The sequence below is a fragment of the Ostrea edulis genome, chromosome 4 (genome assembly GCF_947568905.1).
Source record: "Ostrea edulis chromosome 4, xbOstEdul1.1, whole genome shotgun sequence".
Taxonomy (NCBI): domain Eukaryota; kingdom Metazoa; phylum Mollusca; class Bivalvia; order Ostreida; family Ostreidae; genus Ostrea; species Ostrea edulis.
In genome coordinates this window covers 74,630,477-74,657,720 of record NC_079167.1, presented here as the reverse complement: position 1 = coordinate 74,657,720, position 27,244 = coordinate 74,630,477, and the positions used below count along the sequence as shown (strand labels likewise).

At 34.8% G+C, this 27,244-nt stretch overlaps 1 long non-coding RNA gene across 1 annotated transcript; it reads left to right on the top strand.

Annotated features, from left to right (window-relative positions):
- Positions 1-14,783: 14,783 nt before the first annotated feature.
- LOC130054315 (uncharacterized) lies at positions 14,784-18,952 on the top strand. The gene is made up of 3 exons (XR_008802635.1): positions 14,784-14,831; positions 16,138-16,218; positions 18,154-18,952. It is a non-coding gene; the product is annotated as an uncharacterized LOC130054315 (long non-coding RNA).
- Positions 18,953-27,244: the final 8,292 nt, after the last annotated feature.

The following is a 27,244-nucleotide window of genomic DNA, read 5'->3' as shown; positions in this document are numbered from 1 at the left end:
GTCAGGCATGCATTATTTACATTGAAAGTGTAGATTTGAATTATAAAATACATGAATGAACAAGTGATGATAACACCGAGTAATCAATCTCATAAAGAATACAACATTAAGAGAAGGTCAAACACGGACCCTTGGTCATGCCTAGGAGGAGTACACATCTCCTGTTGACCGGATACACCTGTGCTGAGCCCTGTATCTTGAACAGTATGTAAAAAAAAAAAACAACCTAATCATTGGTAAGGAACACCTCAGACAACATTCGACCTAGAGAAGAGCTGTATATCAAAATTGGATCATATCAATAACCATAAAATCTGCGAAATGCTGAATTTAAACCAAATTCTTGAAACCCCTGTAACATGAACGTTTTTATCAGTAGCCTGGCTTAATTTCAATATTAATCATACGCAGAACATGCTCTCGCATATCAAATCAGTTCAGAGTCATATAGGGATATAAACATCATATACAGGTAATAATGGAATATTGCTACATAAATATGAAAAGTTGACGATAGAGAAGCTGAAACCATCCCGTTTGTCATAAAGTTCAGTTGTTCGTTTGCCGTTGACATTTATGTTCAATATAATATCTAAATATGAACCATATATGGAAGACTCTGTGATATCTTTAATTTTATATCGAGGTCACAGCGATATATCGAATCGACATGTGAATAAAAATGAGTATTGTTATGAGATAAAACGTCTATATGTCTTAATGTCGAGGTGCAATTTTTTCTTCTCATGTAGAAGCTTTCGAATGAAAGGTGAAGATAGAGAATAGTGATCAATCTCATACCTCATATAAGCAATACAAAATAGAGAGTTGGACAAACACGGACCCTAGATACATGTATACCAGAGGTGGGATCAGTAAGGAATAAATTCTGCCTCATACAAATACAAAAAACTGGTCAGCTAAGAACAGAGCTGCGCCCATGTGTATCCCGACATACTCTTGAAAGAGCTGATCACGAAAGACTACCAGTAGGTGAATATTGTCAATGAAGACCTCCAGCATCTTTATAAAATCAAATTTAAAAATAAATGCGCATATATTAAGAGTGGTCTTTAAGAAATTTCAGGAGCAGTGAATGCAAGATCCGTGATGTATTTTGTGTCTTTTCCATGTGAGTTATACTTACGTGAAGTCACATCTTCTCAAGCCATGGATTTTCCGTGTGGTAACGGACGGAACCGAAATCCCTTGGTAAGAGAAAATAGTACAAATATTGTATACAAGGTCGTCGTTGGCTTGTATCAATATGAAAACTAAAAGTAAATGATGAATACATTTTGTGAATGCATTTTTCGTTTGGGGTTTCACTCCTGTTATAATTGTAGGTCACATTTCAACATCGGAAATTGGAGTTCAAACGGAAATGTTGATGGCATATCCTAGTACGTGGCGCTTCGATTTACTTCGTAAGTATATGACAATTTTATTTGAAAGTTAAACATAGCTATTTACCTTTGCTGCAAAAAGCATTTCATTTTTCCTTGATAGTATTTTCATAGATTTACTTCTTTGAATGAAGATACATTCGTGCTGTTTATTCTATTGCCATATAGAATCATCATGCAAATGTTCGATATAGTATCTTTGTCTTTATTTTCATTTCTGGTTTTTCCCTCGTTGCTCATTTACCTACAGATCCTTTATAATGAGTCTTCTGTTAGATCAAATACGTCTTGTACCTTTTTTTTTTAAAGACATCCACGGAAAGAAATGGGGCAAAAAATGTCTAGACTTTTCTTTTTATTGATAATGAAGGAGGCTTCTACATTTGAGTTGTTCTCAAGTTTACACACACGCACGCACACAACATGACACACGTTTGCCAAATAGGGACGGCGTTTTAACTGTCAAAGTGGGACACTCTTCATTTTCACTAATTTATTGAATTTGAGTTGTAGCATACCCGGAACAATAATTATGTTCACGAATACAACTTCATTACATCAATATCACATGCTTTAAGCAGAGCACATTTTCCAAAACAAAAGAGGGCATAATTCACACTCATCAATATTCACGCACCAGTAACATGAACTATTGTATCTATACGGGAACATATAATACACGAAATCAAAAACAGACGAATTATATGCTTTCTGTGTAATATGAAATTCTTGTTCGCTGCGAATCAATCCATATTAAGTCCAAGATTTCTAAGTCCAAGGGCCATAACTAAGTGAAAAATCAACGGACCGAGACGAAGTTCGAACTTAATCTGTAACTTGTTATGGCAAAGCCACATACCAAATATAAAATAAATATCTGCAAGAACAGAGAAAAAAGTGCGTAAAACTGGACTGACGGACGGACAGACGGACGGAGCGCAAACATAAAGTCCCCTCGACTTCGTCGGTAGGGGACTAACAATATAACCAAATATCTGTGCCAATTTTATTTCAAACGTGTGTAGGAGCTTTGATGAGAGATGTATCTCGTCTAATTGATCACGAATGTTACTTTATCCAAATCATTCAAACTAACGCATGTTCAATTATGAACTTGTTATTGTTTCACTATGGACAATGAACGGAACAAGTTAATTACATGTGTATCGGATTCACATCTAATATAATACTTTTGTTGAAATATGGTGGGGTTTTTTTTATCTGTGATTCAAACTGCAGTTTCGTAGCAATAGGGTGGAGGAGGGGCTAAGCTCACAATTTGTTCGACATCATTACAGGCAAATTTGTTCGTTTTTATGATCTATAGATAGGCTGGTTCCCAGCCTTTTTCAAATACCGCTAGTAGAAGTGTGAATTATACTTCAAATGTAAATTTGACATGAGAATTGAAATGAAGGATCAACCCATACTTTAGAACATCAATTTTTAAAAATAATTCCTTGATCCAAATTTCCAGACAATTTTAAAGTCAACTCCGGCTGTCCTCCCACTTTCCAAAGAGTTATGTCCAAGAGACGATGTAGATTTTATTTCGACGATATCAACACACCAAACATGATATCGTACCAGTATTGATAAATACCACTCTAATAATCGCATACCTTTACTGACGATATTGTGTCGATATCGAATCATGATCGTTTATATAATGGTTGTATGAGGACTAATATAAGATTAAATTTCCCTTTCTGGCGATATCGTGCTGATAACGAATCACGGTCTTTAACTTTAACATGCCCGATCTGTGTGTTGCGAAAATAATTTAAGATTGGCTTACAGGACATTCATGTATGAGGCATTTAAGTTAGTCTTGCAGGACATACACGAGTGAAGCATTTAAGTTTAACTTTCAGGATGTACATGTGTGAAGAATTTAAAATTGGCTTGTAGGACAAGCATTTTTACATTAAGTTATAAATTATTATGTTATTTTGTATTAATAGCACTTGAAGTACAGAACACAAGTCGTCGCTGGGAATTAAAGAGAAGAGAATTTTAACCTGTAGGACGCCAAATCCAAAATATAAGTATGATGAACTTACATTGTGAACGTTATCATCATCAAAATTTTATTGTTATTAATTATTGGTACGAATTAAAGTTTGTTAAGTGTCCAGTATGGCGTGTAAAACGAAAGTTCGATTTGGGGTTTATGCTCATATATTGTAATGTTTGTTCAATATTTTGTTATGTATATTCGATAACCTTGTCATGCATATTCTATATCTTGCGATGTGTGTTCGTTAATTTTGTGATGTATAAGCAATACTTACATTTTAGGTAATATGACGCACCAGCGTTCTATTAAAGTAAAGACAGTTTTCTTTGATTGGAAATAACAAAAGTATCCAATTATGCAAAATATGATACACTAGTGTTTTATAACACTGTATGACTATTTAAAATCTGTCCTACAAGCAGTACTTTGGGGTTCGAAATTCAAAAGTTTGGCACATCTCTTTCTTTTCTCCTAAAAGATATCAGCAAAATTAATTACCTTCAAATGATAAAGACATTTAATCACTCTAACGATTTTGGCCCCACCCTGGCTCCAAAAGCCTACCATGGGATCATGAAATTTACCATTTTGGCAAAGGGTTTCCTGGTCCATTCAGTTTCAATAACAGATCATTACCATTAAATAAGTCGTCAGTCTTGCATTATTATTGAATATACATCACAAAATATTGAACATCTACGTGGTTTCGTGGAGGCGGGTTGATACGTTCTTCTCTGTTAAGCGTTATATAATTATATATATATATATATATATATATATATATATATATAATCCAAATAGAAAGAGTTGATATCACACAGTCAAAATAATTCAATAAAAAAGCCGGAAAATATGCAGTTCCAAAATATATTTAAATCACTAGCGCTTTCTGGATTTTAACACCCATCCTCAGGTGAATACAAATATTGAATCATGTATATATATATATATATATATATATAATCGAGGATTAAGTTTATAAAACTAATATCACAAAGCCTCCAATTGAAGAAACTAGTAGAGTATTCTCAATCTCTTTATGAGAGAGAGAGAGAGAGAGAGAGAGAGAGAGAGAGAGAGAGATTGCATCAGCTTCATCTTAATTTGTCTTTCTTCATTGCAATCACGTACTACTGTGGTGATGTTTTATGTATTTCAATGTTCACATTTTCGCCACAGGTGTATTGATTATTTTTATTGGAGCTATGTAATGTACCGCACTGGAAGATAATGAAAAGATTTTTTATTTGTATTTATGATTAGCTGCAAATTTTATATTCCTTGACAGGTTTGTAGTAACTAACTCGGAATTGAAGATTTATTCCATCTATTTCTGTGAATAATTAGGGACATGCTAAATTTTGTGAAAGATCGTAGAACTACCAAAACAGTCAGCTAATGCTTCTTTGGAAACTAGATACGAGATTTTGGTAATGTTTTCCGCCAGTAATTTATACTACCAACATCATCAGTATGTCGTGTCAGAAAATGTTTTAGATTAGTTGTCTGTGTTTCAAAATATGAAATCATTGTCGAAAATATCTTGAAGCAAGTAATTTAGATTTAGGTTTTCTATTTAGAATAGAGTTGGGGTCTGGTTTGCTTTCTCTGCAAATGTAAAAAGAAAGTTTGTCTAGAACATTTGGTGATATATGTGTCTATTTGATGATAAAGTGAGTATTGTTAGGACTTGAGTGGACCATTATGTGACTGTGAAATTGCTTTTAAAGGATTTTACTGGAGTGCTTTCACTCGGAGAAATGTTGAGTTTGCGAAAAAGACCACGCTGGAAATGTCGAGGCCACGCATACGGCCAGGGCGAAGCCTACCGATACAACGTGTATGTAAATAAAAAAGACAAATTGGTATAAAACTGCATAGTGTATATTTATAATTGTTGTAATAGATGTATTGTGTGATTAAATACTTTGTCACTAAGTAATCATTATTATGTAGTGGTGTGTTGATCGATATTACATTAGGAAACCGTGGTTTGAACATTATTCGTTGGGTATCAGTTTTCGCCGTTAATTTTAATTCTTTCTCATCAGCAAAACTGTAAGTTTTGACAATTACGCAAACTTTGATACCCATGGTAAGATACGCAACTACGATTATGCATCGTGATGACCCAGATTATCGAGAAACACGAAAAGTTCTTCAAAGGGGCATGGACACGATTTGAGCTAAAAAAATTCAAATTTTATTTTTCAATTTTCAATGTTTATAATGCTTAATCTAATGTTCAGCAAATTCTGTCTGAAACTTGCTAATAACTTTTGATTGATTGATTGTATCTTGCTTAACATCTTGCTCGAGAATTTTCAGTCATATGGAGACGTCACCAAGACCGGTGATGGGCTTCAAATTTAGGCAAAAATTTGAATGTCAATTGTCGAGGTACATGGGAGATACAGAGCTCACAATTCTTTGTTATGTAAACAAGATTCGTGCCCTGTTTTTGTTTACATATAAGCTAGATATACCAGTAAAAGTTCGTTTAAAGCAGATTTTTCAATTTACAAGTTAATTCTGAATATGATTAATAGTTTCTAGTGTTTAGCACATTTTATTTTGTTTTAAACAAGCTATTTCTATATTAAGCAATCTATATGTAAACAAAAACATGGCACGAGCCTTGTTTATATAACGAAGAATTTGGAGTACTGTATCTCACTTCTAACTCAACAAATTACATACAAATTTTGGTTGACAATTAGAAATACCTTAGTTAAGCGCTTTTTATAATAAAATAGAAAAATACAAATTTCAGCTCAACCGTGTCCATGCCCCTTTAAATCAGTCACCAGTAAAACTAAACACAATCAGCATACACGACGGAAAATGTAGTGGCTCATCGCAGTTTCGTGTGATTAATGGTTATTTGCAGTAAAGTTGAATAACAATCTCGAGGAAGGTGACATACACATGAAGTTAATCAAAGCTTGATTCCGAAATAAGACACATCAAATTTATCCAAGCTTGATCCCGATATCAGACACATGAAGTTTATCAAAGCTTGATCCCGATATCAGATACATGAAGTTTATCAAAGCTTGATCCCGATATCAGACACATGAAGTTTATCAAAGCTTTGATCCCGATATTAGATGCATGAAGTTTATCAAAGCTTGATCCCAATATCAGATGCATGAAGTTGATTAAAGCTTGATCCCAATATCAGACAAAAGAAGTTTATCAAAGCTTGATCCCGATATCAGATGCATGAAGATTATCAAAGCTTGATCCCGATATCAGATATATAAAGTTTATCAAAGCTTGATCCCGATATCAGATACATAAAGTTTATCAAAGCTTGATCCCGATATCAGATGCATGAAGTTTATCAAAGCTTGATCCCAATATCAGACACAAGAAGTTTATCAAAGCTTGATCCCGATATCAGATATATAAAGTTTATCAAAGCTTGATCCCGATATCAGATACATAAAGTTTATCAAAGCTTGATCCCGATATCAGATGCATGAAGTTTATATCAAAGCTTGATCCCAATGTCAGACACAAGAAGTTTATCAAAGTTTGATCCCGATATCAGACACAAAGTTTATCAAAGCTTGAACCCGATATTACCTGCAAGAAAAAGTGCGTAAAAATAGCTTTTTGAGCATAGAAGTATTAAAATGGAGGGAAAGTGTTATTTTGATATCATGAAAGGTGAAGATAACGAATAGTGATCAATTTCATAACTCCTAGAAGCAATACGAAATAGAGAGTTGGGCAAACATGGATCCCTGGATATACCAGGGATGGGATCGGGTGCATAGGAGGAGTAAGCATGCACTGCCGACCAGTCACACCCGCTGTGAACACTAATCTTGATCAGGTAAACGGAGGTATCCGTAGTCAAAATCAGTGTGCCAAGAACGGCCTAACAATCGATATGAAAAAGCTCAGACAGCATTTGACTCCATGGTAGGTTGTATTGGCAAACTAAATCGTTATAGCAAGCATAGATTGTATGATTGTATACATGAAAAGGCCCAAAAATTTCTCTCTATAAAATGTGTCTGGAATTAATCTTAATCAGCATTTTAAGAAAGTAAAATATATGTCAACAAAATCAGAATGATATTCCTAAATGGATAGCATTATGACATCATGAATAAAACATTTCCCGCCTTTATCTCAAAATAAGCCTGAAAAGTGTCAAATGTCATACAGATTATTGCTCAGTAAAAGGTGTGCGTATTTGTCGAGCAAAATGAAAATGATATATATTGTGTATTATTTTAGGATGGAAAACATACTTGAATATGAATTTACTCGACGTATGCACTGTATGTTTTCTGAAAGGAAAACCACCTGAATTTGTGGATATTATCATTGAAAATGGCATTTTTGCAATTTTATGCCAACCTCTAGCTGTCGTCATATGACACAAATCAGTTTTACTGATCAAAATGAGCGGATTTGGATTTGCTAATCTATTCTTTATTCGATCCCCTGGATACACAAGAGGTGGGATCAGGTGCCTAGGAGGATTAAGCCTCTCCTGTTGACCGGTCACATCCGCCGTGAGCCCTATATCCTGATCAGGTAAACGGACTTATTCGTAGTCAAAATCAGTGTGCCAAGAACGGCCTAACAATCGGTATGAAACATGTCAGACAGCATTTGACCCAAATGATAGGTTGTATTGACGAACTAAATCGTTAAAACGACCATAGAATTTGCGAAATGCTGACTTCAATCGAGACTGTTGAAACCCCTGTACCATCAACCTGTTTGTCAGTATCCTGCCTCGATTAAAAACTTACTACACGCCGAACAAGCTCTTGCGTATCGAATCAGTTGAGAGATATAAACACCATATGCAGGTGATAATGGAATATTGCTACATAAATATGGGAAGTTGACGATGGAGAAGCTGAAATCATCCTGTTTGTCATATAGTTGAGTTGTCAGTTTGCCGTTAATGTCTACTTTCAATAAAATATCTAAGTGTATCTTAATGTCGCATTGAAGGCCACAAGAAGAGATTTGTTCTTCTCACGTAGAAGTTTTTAGAATAGATTCTCCTTCATAAGAATATAAAAGCAGATCAGGTAACAAAAGAGCACAATCCTTGCCCATTGGAATTCCAACAACCGGTTTAAAGACCTGATCACCAAAGACTACGAAGATATTGTCAATGAGGAACTCCAGCATATTTTTAATTTCAACTTCAGAGTATGTTGTGGTACAGTACGTTTGAATTTTCTCCTTCACAGATGTTAATATTTTCGAGAAGCAAAGGTAGGGGCTTGATATTACGCAATGCAGCAATGTATCTTTTTTGTAAGGGTTCTTGGTGAAATTTATGGATTTAGTATAGGTACGGAAACTCATATTCATCTATCCCAATGTCTGGGATATTAAATGTGTCTAAAAATGAAGCATGGTTTTGAAGAATTTCATGATCTGAATTGGAAGTAGGAGAAGAATAAGTTGGATTACCAAATGTAGAATCAATGCCAAGTTCGTTTAAAATACAGTTGTAATGATGAGCCTTACAAAGAGAATGCTGTTACAAGTATTGTCACTTGGAACCAAAACATATTCCCCCATGTAACCTATCTAATTCTCCGATTACTTAACCAAAACATATACCCCATGTATCCTATTTAATTTTTTGATAACTTCTGGTTTACTAAACGCAGAAGGATAGATGGTATTTACTTTTGTTTTGGTGAGTCTAATATGGGATTTTAATATTTTTCTTATATTTTCAATTCATTCTGACAAGGTACATGTATCAATGACAAGGCTAGGCCCTATATGATAGGAAACAGTATGTCGTAGTTAATGGTAGTAAAGAGAGAAAAATGAAAGAGAGAATATTTCTAATTTACCGTCACTTCGGACACGCCAATGATCATTGTATGCTTTGTTCGGTTCAACGGTTACGCCGTTATGCATATTATAAGGATGGCACTACAAAATTCATTGATGAAGCATTGCTTTGTTGAATTTAGAAAGAACAGAAACCCCCACTTACGTTGTACTGAAAATATTCCAAAAGTGTCGGCTCAGCCATAGGGGTAAACTGGTACCCTGTTGACCTCGCTTCTATCATGTACGTAGCACCAATCAGCGGGGAACCAGTTTACCATAGGGGTTGGCTGAATGAATAAGTAACAGAACCGGATACTAACTTTTCCGTATGTTTATGCCACTTGATGGAGTACACGATGTAACCTCCTACAGATGATTTGGATGAATCTCAGTCATGCCATGAACGCAGCACACCTAAGACCCGATTGTGTCCTGGTTATCGAAGTCAAAACCCCACAAGACTCCTACTTTACCAAACCTAAATTGAATAACGAGCAATCAAGAATTTGCAAATTTTCCTCACATCTCACAAAAATGTATTACGTCTACTTAAATAAATAGACCACATTTTCTCTAGTTTTATTACTCAACATGCCAGTTATTTTTCTGCATGGACTTTTAATGCATTGATTGCAAGCACCTCTTCACGAAAGAGGCTGGATTCCATAAAGAAATCATTCACTTGACATTTGTAGATTATGATTAATTAACGGCAGCGAACAAACATACATATATATTGCGCGTGAAACCTTTAGCAGCATAGTATTCAGCTGATTCTCTATAGGTAAGTGTGAGTTATTTAAACATGCTCTATAAAGTTACTGCAATACGTACATTCATATTTTAAAGGAAGATTTGTTTTAACAATGCGGATACTTGAGGTCCCTTATCTATGAAGGAAAGTTTGCAAAATTTAGGGCTTTATTAATAAGTGACATAATATTTATTTAGCTCGTTATTTATGATTCAAACTTTTAAATTCTAGCGTATATTATGATCTGATAACTGCAAACTTTTGAAGGTACAAGTGTAGATCACTGTTCGTTATCTTACCTTTCATATACAAGTTTTAGCGCCAAATACGGAGGTTATCCTAGTACTTTAGAAGTACACATATTGTCGTAATTTGCAAAATGCAAGATTTTGTTATGGTAAATTTGGATAATGAAAATACAATGCAAACCTGATGAGAATTTCATCAGTTTTTCTTAAAAATCAACAACCCCCAAAAACCAAAAAAAAAAAAAGCTATTCACATCTTTCGAAAATCTACATGAATAGTGTGTAGAATTACAATTGTTCAATGTTTCTATTACGGATCAAAAAATGCAATATTGTAAACTTTTTGTGTTCTTTATCCAGCTATTCTACAATGAAGACTCCGTCTGAAGGAAACAAAGACGCCAGAAGTGAGGAAGGTCAACGCCTGGAAATTCCAAGGAAATCTCAACAAAGTCGTAAAAATCGGTACAATATTACAATGTTATTTATTGAAATATGTTTGAAAGATAACAGTTTTGCACATGCACTTAAGAATTAGATAGAATAAGGGCCAATGTACTCTTGTTTCACCTTTAGGAAACAGTAAGTATCATATGATTAATGTTTGCACATAAACCAATCCAGATTTATAACTGTATTCAGTACTATTTGTAATTCTTTTTATCAGGCGTGTCTGTATATAAATCTAGGGTTTACTTGCAGTATTCGTTTTCATATCTTTTATGCATGCGCAATCACTACCAGGTGACCATCCACGGCACATTAGCTGTGCGAAGGGCTCTGAGTTTATAAAATATTAGCACAGACGTTCGACGTTTTAAATAGGCCTATCTATGATAAAAATTATCTTCTTATAAAAAATACTATTCAAGGTAAGGGGGACGGAAGTTGGCATAATTGTGGAAATAAGAATTCCCTTTCTAATTTACCCTCTGCTGCTTGTACGGGGAAAAAGAGAGTGGTACTGAATGCAGGGTAATGTGTAGCCCTGAAAACAATGAAAATCTGGCACATATGAGTGCTTTTGGGACAGGCTGGCACGGGAAGTTTAGTAAATCTATCGCAATGTCAAAACAACATTGGAAATGCTCTTGACACCCCCCCCCCCTTTCTTCGACTCCATCCCACTACGTTTTGTCACCTATTCTTACATCACTGGAGAAGTATAGACGTTTGGCTGTATACGTGTCACTGTGAACGTTTGAGAGTATACCCACATGTATGCGTGTGTGGTTGTTAATTCAGTATATTGTAAACTTTCTTTTATTATGTATGACATTGACCTTCAACTAATTTTGATACAAGAAATGCATGAATAAGAAGTTATCATGTTTAACGTTGTAAAAAAAAGTATTTACCAATAGAATAGAGTTGTAGATGAATTACCTTTCTATCTAACATATTTACTGTTAATTATGCTATTTACTATCTTTTTTTTTTTTTTTAATAATTTCATTATTTACTATCTTTGATTTTATCGACCAATGAAAAAAATACGATTCCGAAATTAAGTCAACTTCCCTCATCCCCTCTTCACCGGTATTTCGCATTTGAGAAGCAGTATACGATGTTTGACGGTTGGTTGTAGCCGATAAATCGACTTTATGTCAGTTCACCATTACGATTCGAGAGGTAAGATCTTGACAAGAGTTGCTTCGAAACGGCAGGATCTAACTATTATATTATATGGAACTTTTCGCGAAAAATCGCAATTAATGCAGCTGGTGTAAAAGAAAACCAATATACATATATAACGGTGTGATATACCGTTTATAGCAAGACATTTTTTATCAAAGATATTTAGAACGTCGAGTGCCTGTGTATATGGGCCGATTCTTTTCATGGTAGAATACATATATGCTTTATGCTATTACTTTTCAATTTGAAATCCTTTATGCATATATCGCCATGACAAAGCCAGGCTTGTTGAGTGTCACGTCATAATTGAGAAAATGGCGTTAGACATCTACAACTTACTTTAAACAAGACTACAGAAATGCATATGAAATTGGGACCTGCTCAATTATGCACTGTGTGTAAATGAGATCGCTCTAATGATAACATTGCGCCGTCTACGAAATAAAGGGATATGGTAGTCATTTCTCGTGTTTCCTTTCTCCTTGAATGCTGAATACTTAAATGTTTTAGCTAAAGTCAGGCGATTTAACCTTGAATCAGAATCCCGCATATATTGTATACGTGCCGTAGGAACCTTAACAGTTCACGTACTTGAAATGACTCGGACTTATTATGTCGTCATATGAATTACGTTTACCTTGACCAGCTGTTGACGTAAAATTCAGGGCAAATGCACGACGCTCCAGAAGGAAATGTGTTGTTTGAGGGAAATATTTAGTCTCGTGCAACCAGACGCTCTGCTTTCTCCGTAAATATGCGACGAACATTTGCGGAGACAGCTGAATGTCTGGTTGAACGAGACTAGGAAATAGGAAGTTTTACTCTCCCTTGTACGTGACTATATAGACCAATCAGATAATGCGTTGCATGGAATCATCATATTGAAGTATAGTAAGAAACTATGTTCTTGATTTGGTTGGAAATATGATGCGTTTATTGCTTTTTTGTAATTTCAAATGCAAAATCGTAAAAAAGAATACAAATGTATAAACCTTTTATGAATTAAACTATTCGACATCTATGCATAGATTTATTACTCGGTAAATCTGAGCACTGTACTGTACTATGTAGCGAGATTGTACAAGCCACGTGTAATCTTCCATGGATTTTTGACAAAGACGTTTGTTATTGCATTCCTATGAATAGTTAATACAGGACTTTGATATAAAACAAATAACTTTGAAAGTACATAGTTTGTTTGGATGGGGCTAGTCGAAAACGAAAGCGGAAACCAACACGATGTCGTTAAAACACGGTAAGGAAAACGAAACGAAAATCTGAAAGAAAAAATAAATATTTGAAGCTAATGTTGCAATATTTTGGATTAAAAGGAAGTTAATTCTTTTGTAGCAACACTTGAATTCATATTCAAAACAATATGTATTCCAAGTTGTGTTAATAGATATTTGTTTTAATCGGACAATGCAAAATCGTTGATTTGATGACATTTACAAAAACACCTACTAGTGTAGAAACCCGTGACAACAAACCCTGTAAAAAACCAATAAATTAACACTCATCCCCATCCTTTTCTTGTTACCTTTGGGATTGGTTATCAACCAAATCAAATGAAGCCAAACTTTATGGAGATATGACGTTTAAATCTTGGATCATTTTTATAGAAATGACAACATATATGTAGTTATCATTTTAAAATCAGCGACAATAAATAGCATAGACCTTTAGAAAAGTTTATTACTATGGTTACATAAGTTTTTTTGTGAGTAGTTCAGATAATTAGATGTGCGCAAATGCCATCAATGTACGTAACACAAACAGTACCCGTTGTTTCGTGCAATTATCGACATCCTATGCCGAATATGACTCAGATATCAAGAATGATTCCTGCAGTAGGAGGGAGAGGGGGCGTCCTGCTATCTACCAAAAATTCAACTAAGTTTGCATGTGAAATTTAAAAAAAAATCTACAACCACTTTCCCCTGCCAACCATCATCACTAAAAAAAATAATAAAGAATGTATTTTTAAAAATCTCATATCCTTTTTAATCGTTTCATTTTAATGAGTAATTTCACATACGTACATATTAACCTGTGCTGTGAACGGTAAATTCAATACTATTCATAATTTGTGCAAAATCAAAAATCACAAACTTAAGTTGTATCTTGTGTACTCCTATCCTATCTTGTGTAATCTTATCGTACCATGTGTAACACTATCCTATCTTGTGTAATCCTATTATATCTTGTGTAATCTTATCGTACCATGTGTAATCCTATCCTATCTTGTGTACTCCTATCCTATCTTGTGTACTCCTATCCTATCTTGTGTAATCCTAGAATCGTATTTTGTGTAATCCTATCGTAGCGTATCGATTGTATCACATAATTTTAAATATGATATTTCGGTTGAGCATCACTGAAGAGACATTACTTGTCGAAATGCGCATCTGGTGCATCAAAATTGGTACCGTATAAGTTTTACATTATGACCCCTGGGTCGAGGCCTCTGCTGGTGGACTGTTAGTCCCCGAGGGTCTCTACAGGCCAGTAGCTAAGTACTTCGTTACTAGCTTGAAAATACGGATGTATATTTAATTGCTGTTACAAAATTTAGAAATTCATTTCAAAATTAAGGATTATCTCCCTCATGCATAGCTCTTATCCTTGGATGAATTTGGCTTCACTTTTTTGGCACGCTGTTTTTGGCTATATTTAGCTCTAAAACTTCATAGTTATTTCGGATTTCAAAGATTTCGGTTGAGCATCACTGAAGAGACATTATTTGTCGAAATGCGCATCTGGTGCATCCAAATTGGTACCGTAGAAGTTTTACATTAAGAATAAATTAATTTAATGTAAAGTAGTAAAATGGAACATCTTAAATATTACATTTTTAACACCTTATTTAAATTAACATTTCAGAACGAACTATACGCAGTCTTCACTTTCAGGTGACACGGCAAAGACAAGTAAGTATTCATTCTAAATACATTATATGCTAATCACACACGGAATTTTATCCCGTCGTAACAGACTCAAGGGCCGGTCAGGGATGCATTATTTACATTGAAAGTGTAGATTTGAATTATAAAATACATGAATGAACAAGTGATGATAACACCGAGTAATCAATCTCATAAAGAATACAACATTAAGAGAAGGTCAAACACGGACCCTTGGTCATGCCTAGGAGGAGTACACATCTCCTGTTGACCGGATACACCTGTGCTGAGCCCTGTATCTTGAACAGTATGTAAAAAAAAAAACCTAATCATTGATAAGAAACACCTCAGACAACATTCGACCTAGCGAAGGGCTGTATATCAAAATTGGATCATATCAATAACCATAAAATCTACGAAATGCTGAATTTAAACCAAATTCTTGAAACCCCTGTAACATGAACGTTTTTATCAGTAGCCTGGCTTAATTTCAATATTAATCATACGCAGAACATGCTCTCGCATATCAAATCAGTTCAGAGTCATATAGGGATATAAACATCATATACAGGTAATAATGGAATATTGCTACATAAATATGAAAAGTTGACGATAGAGAAGCTGAAACCATCGATCCCGTTTGTCATAAAGTTCAGTTGTTCATTTGGACCATATATGGAAGACTCTGTAAAACGTCTATATGTCTTAATGTCGTGGTGCATTTTTTTTTCTTCTCATGTAGAAGCTTTCGAATGAAAGGTGAAAATAGAGAATAGTGATCAATCTCATACATCATATAAGCAATACAAAATAGAGAATTGGACAAACACGGACCCTAGATACATGTATACCAAAGGTGGGATCAGTAAGGAATAAATTCTGCCTCATACAAATACAAAAAACTGGTCAGCTAAGAATAGAGCTGCGCCCATGTGTATCCCGACATACTCTTGGAAGAGCTGATCACGAAATACTACTAGTAGGTGAATATTGTCAATGAAGACCTCCAGCATCTTTATAAAATCAAATTTAAAAATAAATGTGCATATATTAAGAGTGGTCTTTAAGAAAATTCAGGAGCAGTGAATGCAAGATCGGTGATGTATTTTGTGTCTTTTCCATGTGAGTTATACTTACGTGAAGTCACATCTTCTCAAGCCATGGGTTTTCCGTGTGGTAACGGACGGAACCGAAATCCCTTGGTAAGAGAAAACTGTACAAATATTGTATACAAGGTCATTGGCTTGTATCAATATGAAAACTAAAGGTAAATGATGAATACATTTTCTGAATGCATTTTTGGCGTGGGGTTTCACTTTTGTTATAATTGTAGGGCACATTTCAACATCGGAAATTGGAGTTCAAACGGAAATGTTGATGGCATATCCTAGTACGTGGCGTTTCGATTTACTTCGTAAGTATATGACAATTTTATTTGAAAGTTAAACATAGCTATTTACCTTTGCTGCAAAAAGCATTTCATTTTTCCTTGATAGTATTTTCATAGATTTACTTCTTTGAATGAAGATACATTCGTGCTGTTTATTCTATTGCCATATAGAATCATCATGCAAATGTTCGATATAGTATCTTTGTCTTTATTTTCGTTGCTCATTTACCTACAGATCCTTTGTAATGAGTCTTCTGTTAGATCAAATACGTCTTGTACCTTTTTTTAAAGACGTCAACGGAAAGAAATGGGGCAAAAAATCTCTAGACTTTTCTTTTTATTGATAATGAAGAAGGAGGCTTCTACATTTCAGTTGTTCTCAAGTTTACACACACGCACGCACACAACCTGACACACGTTTGCCAAATAGGGACGGCGTTTTAACTGTCAAAGTGGGACACTCTTCATTTTCACTAATTTATTGAATTTGAGTTGTAGCATACCCGGAACAATAATTATGTTCACGAATACAACTTCATTACATCAATATCACATGCTTTAAGCCAAGCACATTTTCCAAAACAAAAGAGGACATAATTCACACTCATCAATATTCACGCACCAGTAACATGAGCTATTGTATCTATAGGGGAACATATAATACACGAAATCAAAAACAGACGAATTATATGCTTTCTGTGTAATATGAAATTCTTGTTCGCTGCGAATCGATCCATATTAAGTCCAAGGTTTCTAAGTCCAAGGGCCATAACTAAGTGAAAAATCAACGGACCGAGACGAAGTTCGAACTTGATCTGTAGCTTGTTATGACAAAGCAACATACCAAATATAAAATAAATATCTGCAAGAACAGAGAAAAACAGTGCGTAAAACTGGACTGACGGACGAACAAACGGACGGAGCGCAAACATAAAGTCCCCTCGGCTTCGTCGGTAGGGGACTAACAATATAACCAAATATCTGTGCCAATTTTATTTCAGACGTGTGTAGGAGCTTTGATGAGAGATGTATCTCGTCTAATTGATCACGAATGTTACTTTATCCAAATCATTCAAACTAACGCATGTTCAATTATTGACTTGTTATTGTTTCACTATGGACAATGAACGGAACAAGTTAATTACATGTGTATCGGATTCACATCTAATATAATACTTTTGTTGAAATATGGTGGGGTTTTTTTTCCATCTGTGATTCAAACTGGAGTTTAGTAGCAATAGGGTGGAGGAGGGGCTAAGCTCACAATTTGTTCGACATCATTACAGGCAAATTTGTTCGTTTTTATGATCTATATATAGGCTGGTTCCCAACCTTTTTCAATTACCGCTAGTAGAAGTGTGAATTATAGTTCAAATGTAAATTTGACATGAGAATTGATATGAAGGATCAACCCATACTTTAGAATGTAGAACATCAATTTTTAAAAATAATTCCTTGATCCAAATTTTCAAACAATCTTTAAGTCAACTCCGGCTGTCCTCCCACTTTCCAAAGAGTTATGTCCAAGACACGATGTAGGTTTTATTTCGACGATATCAACACACCAAACATGATATCGTACCAATATCGATAAATAACACTCTAATAATCGCATACCTTTACTGACGATATTGTGTCGATATCGAATCATGATCGTTTATATAATGGTTGAATGAGGACTAACATAAGATTAAATTTCCCTTTCTGGCGATATCGTGCCGATATCGAATCACGATCTTTAATTTTAATATGCCCGATCTGTGTGTTGCGAAAATAATTTAAGATTGGCTTACAGGACATTCATGTATGAGGCATTTAAGTTAGTCTTGCAGGACATACACGTGTGAAGCATTTAAGTTTAGCTTGCAGGATGTACATGTGTGAAGAATTTAAAATTGGCTTGTAGGACAAGCATTTTTACATTAAGTTATAAATTATTGTGTTATTTTGTATTAATAGCAGTTGAAGTACAGAACACAATTCGTCGCTGGGAATTAAAGAGAAGAGAATTTTAACCTGTAGGCGAACGCCAAATCCAAAATATAAGTATGATGAACTTACATTGTGAACGTTATCATCATCAAAATTTTATTGTTAATAATTATTGGTACGAATAAAAGTTTGTTAAGTCTCCAGTATGGCGTGTAAAACGAAAGTTCGATTTCGGGGTTTATACTCATATATTGTGATGTTTGTTCAATATTTTGTTATGTATATTCGATAATCTTGTCATGCATATTCTATATCTTGTGATGTGTGTTTGTTAATTTTGTGATGTATATGCAATACTTACATTTTAGGTAATATGACGCACCAGCGTTCTATTAAAGTAAAGACAGTTTTCTTTGGTTGGAAATAACAAAAGTATCCAATTATGCAAAATATCATACACTATTTAAAATCTGTCCTACAAGCAGAACTTTGGGGTTCAAAATTCAAAAGTTTGGCACATCTCTTTCTTTTCTCCTATAAAGATATCAGCAAAATTAATGACCTTCAAATAATAAAGACATTTAATCACTCTAACGATTTTGGCCCCACCCTGGCTCCAAAATCCTACCCAGGGATCATGAAATTTACCATTTTGGCAAAGGGTTTCCTCATCCATTCAGTTTCAATAACAGATCATTAGCATTAAATAAGTCGTCAGTCTTGCATTATTATTGAATGTACATCACAAGATATTGAACATCTTGGTTTCGTGGAGGCGGGTTGATACGTTCTTCTCTGTTAAGCGTTATATATATATATATATATATATATATATATATATATATAATCCAAATAGAAAGAGTTGATATCACACAGTCAAAATAATTCAATAAAACAGGATAATATGCAGTTCCAAAATATATTTAAATCACTAGCGCTTTCTGGATTTTAACACCCATCCTCAGGTGGATACAAATATTGAATCATGTATATATATATATATATATAATCGAGGATTAAGTTTATAAATATCACAAAGCCTCCAATTGAAGAAACTAGTAGAGTATTCTCAATCTCTTTATGAGAGAGAGAGAGAGAGAGAGAGAGAGAGAGAGAGAGAGATTGCATCAGCTTCATTTTAATTTGTCTTTCTTCATTGTAATCACGTACTACTGTGGTGATGTTTTATGTATTTCAATGTTCACATTTTCACCGCAGGTGTATTGATTATTTTTATTGGAGCTATGTAATGTACCGCACTGGAAGATAATGAAAAGATTTTTTATTTGTATTTATGATTAGCTGCAAATTGTATATTCCTCGACAGGTTTGTAGTAACTAACTCGGAATTGAAGATTTATTCCATCTATTTCTGTGAATAATTAGGGACATGCTAAATTTTGTAAAAGATCGTAGAACTACCAAAACATTCAGATAATGCTTCTTTGGAAACTAGATACGAGATTTTGGTAATGTTTTCCGCCAGTAATTTATACTACCAACATTATCAGTATGTCGTGTCAGAAAATGTTTTAGATTAGTTGTCTGTGTTTCAAAATATGAAATCCTTGTCGAAAATATCTTGAAGCAAGTAATTTAGGTTTAGGTTTTCTTTTTAGAATAGAGTTGGGGTCTGGTTTGCTTTCTATGCAAATGTAAAAAAAAAAAAAAAAAAGTTTGTCTAGAAGATTTGGTGATATATGTGTCTATTTGATAATAAAGTGAGTATTGTTAGGACTTGAGTGGACCATTAAGTGACTGTGAAATTGCTTTTAAAGGATTTTACTGGAGTACTTTCACTCGGAGAAATGTTGAGTTTGCGAAAAAGACCACGCTGGAAATGTCGATGCCACGCATACGGCCAGGGCGACGCCTACCGATACAACTTGTATGTAAATAAAAAAGACAAATTGGTATAAAACTGCATAGTGTATATTTATAATTGTTGTAATAGATGTATTGTGTGATTAAATACTTTGTCACCAAGTAATCATTATTATGTAGTGGTGTGTTGATCGATATTACATTAGGAAAACGTGGTTTGAACATTATTCGTTGGATATCAGTTTTCGCCGTTAAGTATAATTCTTTCTCATCAGCAAAATTGTAAGTTTTGACAATTACGCAAACTTTGATACCCATGGTAAGATACGCAACTACGATTATGCATCGTGATGACCCAGATTATCGAGGAACACGAAAAAATCTTCAAAGGGACATGGACACGATTTCAGCTGAAAATTTTCAAATTTTATTTTTCCATTTTCAATGTTTATAATGCTTAATCAAGGTATTTCTAATGGTCAGCAAAAATTTAATTGATTGTATCTTGCTTAACGTCTGGCTCGAGAATTTTTCACTCATATGGAGACGTCACCAAGACCGGTGATGGGTTTCAAATTTAGGCAAAAATTTGAATGTCAGTTGTCGAAGTACATGGGAGATACAGTGCTCACAATTCTTTGTTATGTGAACAAGACTCGTGCCCTGTTTTTGTTTACAAATAACTAGATATACCAGTAAAAGTTCGTTTAAAACAGATTTTTCAATTTACAAGTTAATTCTGAATATGATTAATAGTTTCTAGTGTTTATCACATTTTATTTTGTTTTAAACAAGCTATTTCTATATTAAGCAATCTATATGTAAACAAAAACATGGCACGAGCCTTGTTTATATAACGAAGAATTTGGAGTACTGTATCTCACTTCTAACTCAACAAATTACATTCAAATTTTGTTTGACGATTAGAAATACCTTAGTTAAGTGCTGTTTACAATAAAATGGAAAAATCAAATTTTCAGCTCAACCATGTCCATGCCCCTTTAAATCAGTCACCAGTAAAACTAAACACAATCAGCATATACGACGGAAAATTTAGTGGCATAACGCTCAACGCAGTTTCGTGTGATTAATGGTTATTTGCAGTAAAGTTGAATCACAATCTCGAGGAAGGTGACATACACATGAAGTTTATCAAAGCTTGATCCCGATATCAGATGCATGAAGTTTATCAAAGTTTGATCCCGATATCAGATGCATGAAGTTTATCAAAGCTTGATACCGATATCAGATACATAAAGTTTATCAAAGTTTGATCCCGATATCAGATACATAAAGTTTACCAAACCTTGATCCCGATATCAGATGCATGAAATTTATCAAAGTTTGATCCCGATATAAGATACATGAAGTTTATCAAAACTTGATCCCGATATCAGACACATGAAGTTTATCAAAGCTTGATCCCGATATCAGATACATGAAGTTTATCAAAGCTTGATCCCAATATCAGATGCATGAAGTTTATCAAAGCTTGATCCCAATATCAGACACATGAAGTTTATCAAAACTTGATCCCAATATCAGACACAAGAAGTTTATCAAAGTTTGATTCCGATATCAGATACATGAAGTTTATCAAAACTTGATCCCGATATCAGATACATAAAGTTTACCAAAGCTTTATCCCGATATCAGATGCATGAAGTTTATCATAGTTTGATACCGATATCAGACAAATGAAGTTTATCAAAGCTTGATCCCAATATCAGACACAAGAAATTTATCAAAGTTTTACCCCGATATCAGACACAAAGTTTATCAAAGCTTGACCCCGATATTACCTGCAAGAAAAAGTGCGTAAAAATAGCTTTTTGAGCATAGAAGTATTAAAATGGAGGGAAAGTGTTATTTTGATATCATGAAAGGTGAAGATTACGAATAGTGATCAATTTCATAACTCCTAGAAGCAATACGAAATAGAGAGTTGGGCAAACATGGATCCCTGGATATACCAGAGATGGGATTAGGTGCATAGGAGGAGTAAGCATCCCCTGCCGACCAGTCACACCCGCCGTGAACACTATATATTGATCAGGTAAACGGAGGTATCCGTAGTCAAAATCAGTGTGCCACGAACGGCCTAACAATCGATACGAAACACCTCAGACAACATTTGACTCCATGATAGGTTGTATTGACAAACTAGATCGTTATAACAACCATAGATTGAATGATTGTATACATAAAAAGGCCCAAAAATTTTCACTCTATAAAATGTGTCTGGAATTAATCTTAATCAGCATTTTAAGAAAGTAAAATATATGCCAGGTATACTATGTCAACAAAATCAGAATGATATTCCTAAATGGATAGCATTATGACATCATGAATAAGACATCTCCCGCCTTTTTCTCAAAATAAGCCTGAAGTGTCAAATGTCATACAGATTATTGCTCAGGAAAAGATGTGCGCATTTGTCGAGCAAAATGAAACTGATATATATATTGTGTATAATTTTAGGATGGAAAACATATGTAATGATTTCATGTTTTTCAATGTTGCAAGAGGCCTACAGAAACGGTGATCTAGAAACTTAACTATGGCTGATACACAATTAGCTAGCAGCGGGTGATCTAGAAACTGTTGCTGATCATGTGACCCACAGAGGGTATATATACAGCTGCAGCCAGTCAGTAAGGTTCTTTTAAGCCAAGCGGAGGAAGAAGAAGCATTATAACTGTTAGTTTGGTCAGGTGGATTGCCTAATATTGGAGGCTTGCCACACTTCTTTGTTATATAGGACCATTTGTTTGGAGTCTGACCACAGTAGTGGCTAGCATTTTAGAGGTTGACCTCCTGGAGGTTCGCCTATTTATTTGTCATTCTTCCTCGGTTAGGGAAGGTGTAAGGCTTCAGAGGTTAGCAGTTCACTGTCCGTCCTGAATAAGGCATTAACACAGTAACTGCTGCTTCTGGAGTTGGACCACCTTTATTCGGCTAGATCTTACCTCTTAGATAGTTGTTACTGCCTGAATAAGGCATATCTCTATCTAGAGGTGTATAAACTCATAAAGTAGTAATATAGGCCGACCAAGTGTGATTTTCCCCTGAGTAAGGGAAGGGTCTTATTTGTATATATTTGCAGACCAGTAGTTATATATTTAAATCACTTTAGAGAGGAAAACTGTATCATTTTGTTCAATCATTTTTACAGAGGAAAATTATTTACTTGTTGAATTAATTCAAAACCCCAGATCCTGGAATCAACCGGGTACGAACCCCCTTGACACGTTACACATACTTGAATATGAATTTGTTCGACGTATGCGCTGTATGTTTTCTAAAAGGAAAACCACCTGAATTTGTGGATATTTTCATTGAAAATGGCATTTTTGCAATTTTATGCCAAGTTCTAGCTGTCGTCATATGACACAAATCATTTTGCTGATCAAAGTGAGCGGATTTTGGATTTGCTAATCTATTTCTTATTTGAATGTCAGGGTTTGAGCTCCAAGTGAAATCATCGATATTTTGGGCCAAATGACTTTAGCAACTGTACCTACTTTTTTTGCGAAACGCTGACTTTATACAAGACTGTTGAAACCCTTGCACCATCAAATTGTTTGTCAATAGCCTGCCTCGATTTAAAATTTTACCGATTGTTAAGCCGTTCTTAGCACACTGATTTTGGCTACGGATACCTCCGTTTACCTGATCAGGATATAGGGCTCACGGCCGGTGTGAATGGTCGACAGGGGATGCTTACTCCTCTTAGGGACCTAATTTCACCTCTGGTGTGTCCAGGGGTCCGTGTTTGCCCAACTATCTATTTTGTACTGCTTATAGGAGTTATGAGATTGATCACTGTTCGTTATCTTCACCTCTCATCATACGCAGAACAAGCTCTTGTGTAGCGATTCAGTTGAGAGATTTAAACACCATATGCAGGTGATAATGGAATATTGCTACATAAATATGGGAAGTTGACGATTATAATTCGAAATTCAGTTCGTTTGAAAATCAAATTTACAAAATTCAAACGCATTACATCGGAATATATACTATAACATACGGGAAAAAACTCTAATGCCTTACTATATAACATGGATTTGTGAAGTTTTCAAGATAACTTAATGCATAATCATATATGAATATCTGTAAATGAATCCATTAAATGATTCATGTGGTAGTGATGCTGTGTGTTAAGCAGGTACAATAACTGTCAAATATGATGTTCGAGGTAACAATTTCTGATTTATACATATATTGCAAATACAGCGCTCCATCTGAACGTCTTGGCTTGAGACTGATGAATAATAGCGGAGATCAGTTGTAAGATAAGGACACTTGGGATATGAGCTTGTACAGGCATTATGTTGTTAAGTATACAGTAGTTATAGTTATACTGTTATTTTCGACCGTTTTTCGCCCTTCTAGTCTTACAGATAATTTTGGCCAGTTTTAAATTCTCCAAGGCGCAGTTGTTTTACAAGAGTTAATTATTTCATACAGAATGTGATGTTTAATTATTTTATATCTCTGGGACGCTGTATATGTTCCAGATATACTGCTATGATGACCGGAGATCAGCACTTGCATAACTTTGACGTTACATTGAAGAAAGTGACAATAAAATATCCTAATTTTGAAGACATGGTATTTGAATACTATGAAATGTATAAAGAAAAGAAAAATGATTAGAAATAGCACAAATCCTGGGTATTATTTCATATCAAAATCAATCATTTTTAAGACTAGGCCATATCTTGTGTTTTGTTCGTCGAATCCTTTGAATTCGTTCGGCCATAAAATACACCTTCTGACAATGATAACTAAACTACAACGGGTTGGATGTTTAAGATTCCCCGCGTTTCACATAATAACGGGAAAACGTTGTATGATAGAAACGTGCTCGAATGTATTGGCGTATAGATATACAGGGTATTCATACTTGTAGGTCGACCAATCAGATAGCTTTATCGTGATATCAAGGTCAAATTAACTAACAGTACCTTTGGTCAATAAAATACAGCTAAAGGATTCATTGGGCGGTTAGTAATGTTTTGATGAAGGTAAACACTAAATGATTATTAAGCTGTTTTTATTTTAAATAACATCGCATTTGTTATAATTCATAATCATTGTATTGTTTTGTTTATCAAATAAACATTCGGATGATCGATAAAATCGCCTAATTTACTGCTAATTTGTGTGTGGTTGATAGCCTGACTTACTGCTAATTTCTGTGTGGTTGATAATCTGACTTACTGATAATTTGTGTGTGGTTGATAATCTGACTTACTGCTAATTTGTGTGTGGTCAATAGCCCGACTTACTGCTAATTTGTGTGTGGTTGATAGCCTGACTTACTGCTAATTTGTTTGTGGTTAATAGCCTGACTTACTGCTAATTTGTGTGTGGTTAAGCCTGACTTACTGCTAATTTGTGCGTGATTAATAGTCTGACTTACTGCTAATTTGCGTGTGGTTAATAGTCTGACTTACTGCTAATTTGTGTGTGGTTAATAGCCCGACTTACTGCTAATTTGTGTGTGGTTAATAGTCTGACTTACTGTTAATTTGTGAGTGGTAAATAGCCTGACTTACTGCTGATTTATGTGTGGTTAATAGTCTGACTTACTGCTAATTTGTGTGTGGCTAATAGTCTGACTTACTGCTAATCTGTGTGTGGTTAATAGCCCGACTTACTGCTAATTTGTTTGTGATTAATAGCTTGATTTACTGCTAATGTGTGTGTGCTTAAAAACCCGACTTACTACTAATGTATGTGTGGTTAATAGTCTGACTTACTGCTAATTTGTGTTTAGTTAATAGTCTGACTTACTGCTGATTTGTGTGTGGTAAATAGCCTGACTTACAGCTAATTTTTGTGTGGTAAATAGCCTGACTTACTGCTGATTTGTGTGTGGTGAATAGCTTGACTTACTGCTAATTTGTGTGTGGTAAATAGCCTGACTTACTGCTAATTTGTGTGTGGTTAAGCCTGACTTACTGCTGATTTATATGTGGTTAATAGCCCGACTTACTGTTAATTTGTGTGTGGTTAATAGCAAGACTTACTGCTAATTTGTGTGTGGTTAATAGTCTGACTTACTGCTAATTTGTGTGTGGTTAATAGTCTGACTTACTGCTAATTTGTGTGTGGTTAATAGTCTGACTTACTGCTGATTTATGTGTGGTCAATAGCTTGACTTACTGCTGATTTATATGTGGCTAATAGCCTGACTTACTGCTGATTTATGTGTGGTAAATAGCCTGACTTACTGTTAATTTATGTGTGGTTAATAGCCGGACTTACTGCTAATTTGTGTGTGTTTATTAGTCTGACTTACTGCTAATTTGTGTGTGGTTAATAGTCTGACTTACTGCTAATTTGTGTGTGGTTAATAGTCTGACTTACTGCTGATTTATGTGTGGTCAATAGCTTGACTTACTGCTGATTTATATGTGGCTAATAGCCTGACTTACTGCTGATTTATGTGTGGTAAATAGCCTGACTTACTGTTAATTTATGTGTGGTTAATAGCCGGACTTACTGCTAATTTGTGTGTGTTTATTAGTCTGACTTACTGCTAATTTGTGTGTGGTTAAGCCTGACTTACTGCTAATATATGTGTGGTAAATAGCCTGACTTACTGCTAATTTGTGTGTGGTTGATAAACTGACTTACTGCTGATTTATGTGTGGTAAATAGCCTGACTTACTGCTAATTTGTGTGTGGTAAATAGCCTGACTTACTGTTAATTTGTGTGTGGTGAATAGCCTGACTTACTGCTGATTTGTGTGTGGTTAATAGCCCGACTTACTGCTAATTTATGTGTGGTTAATAGTCTGACTTACTGCTAATTTGTATGTGGTAATTGGCCTGACTTACTGCTGATTTATGTGTGGTTAATAGCCTGACTTACTGCTAATTTGTGTTTGTTTCATAGCCTGACTTACTGCTAATTTGTGTGTGGTTAATAGCCCGACTTACTGCTAATTTGTGTGTGGTTAATAGTCTGACTTACTGTTAATTTGTGTGTGGTAAATAGCCTGACTTACTGCTAATTTATGTGTGGTTAAGCCTGACTTAATGCTGATTTATGTGTGGTCAATAGCTTGACTTACTGCTGATTTATATGTGGATAATAGCCTGACTTACTGCTGATTTGTGTGTGGTTAATAGCCTGACTTACTGCTGATTTATGTGTGGTAAATAGCCTGACTTACTGTTAATTTATGTGTGGTTAATAGCCGGACTTACTGCTAATTTGTGCGTGATTAATAGTCTGACTTACTGCTAATTTATATGTGGATAATAGCCTGACTTA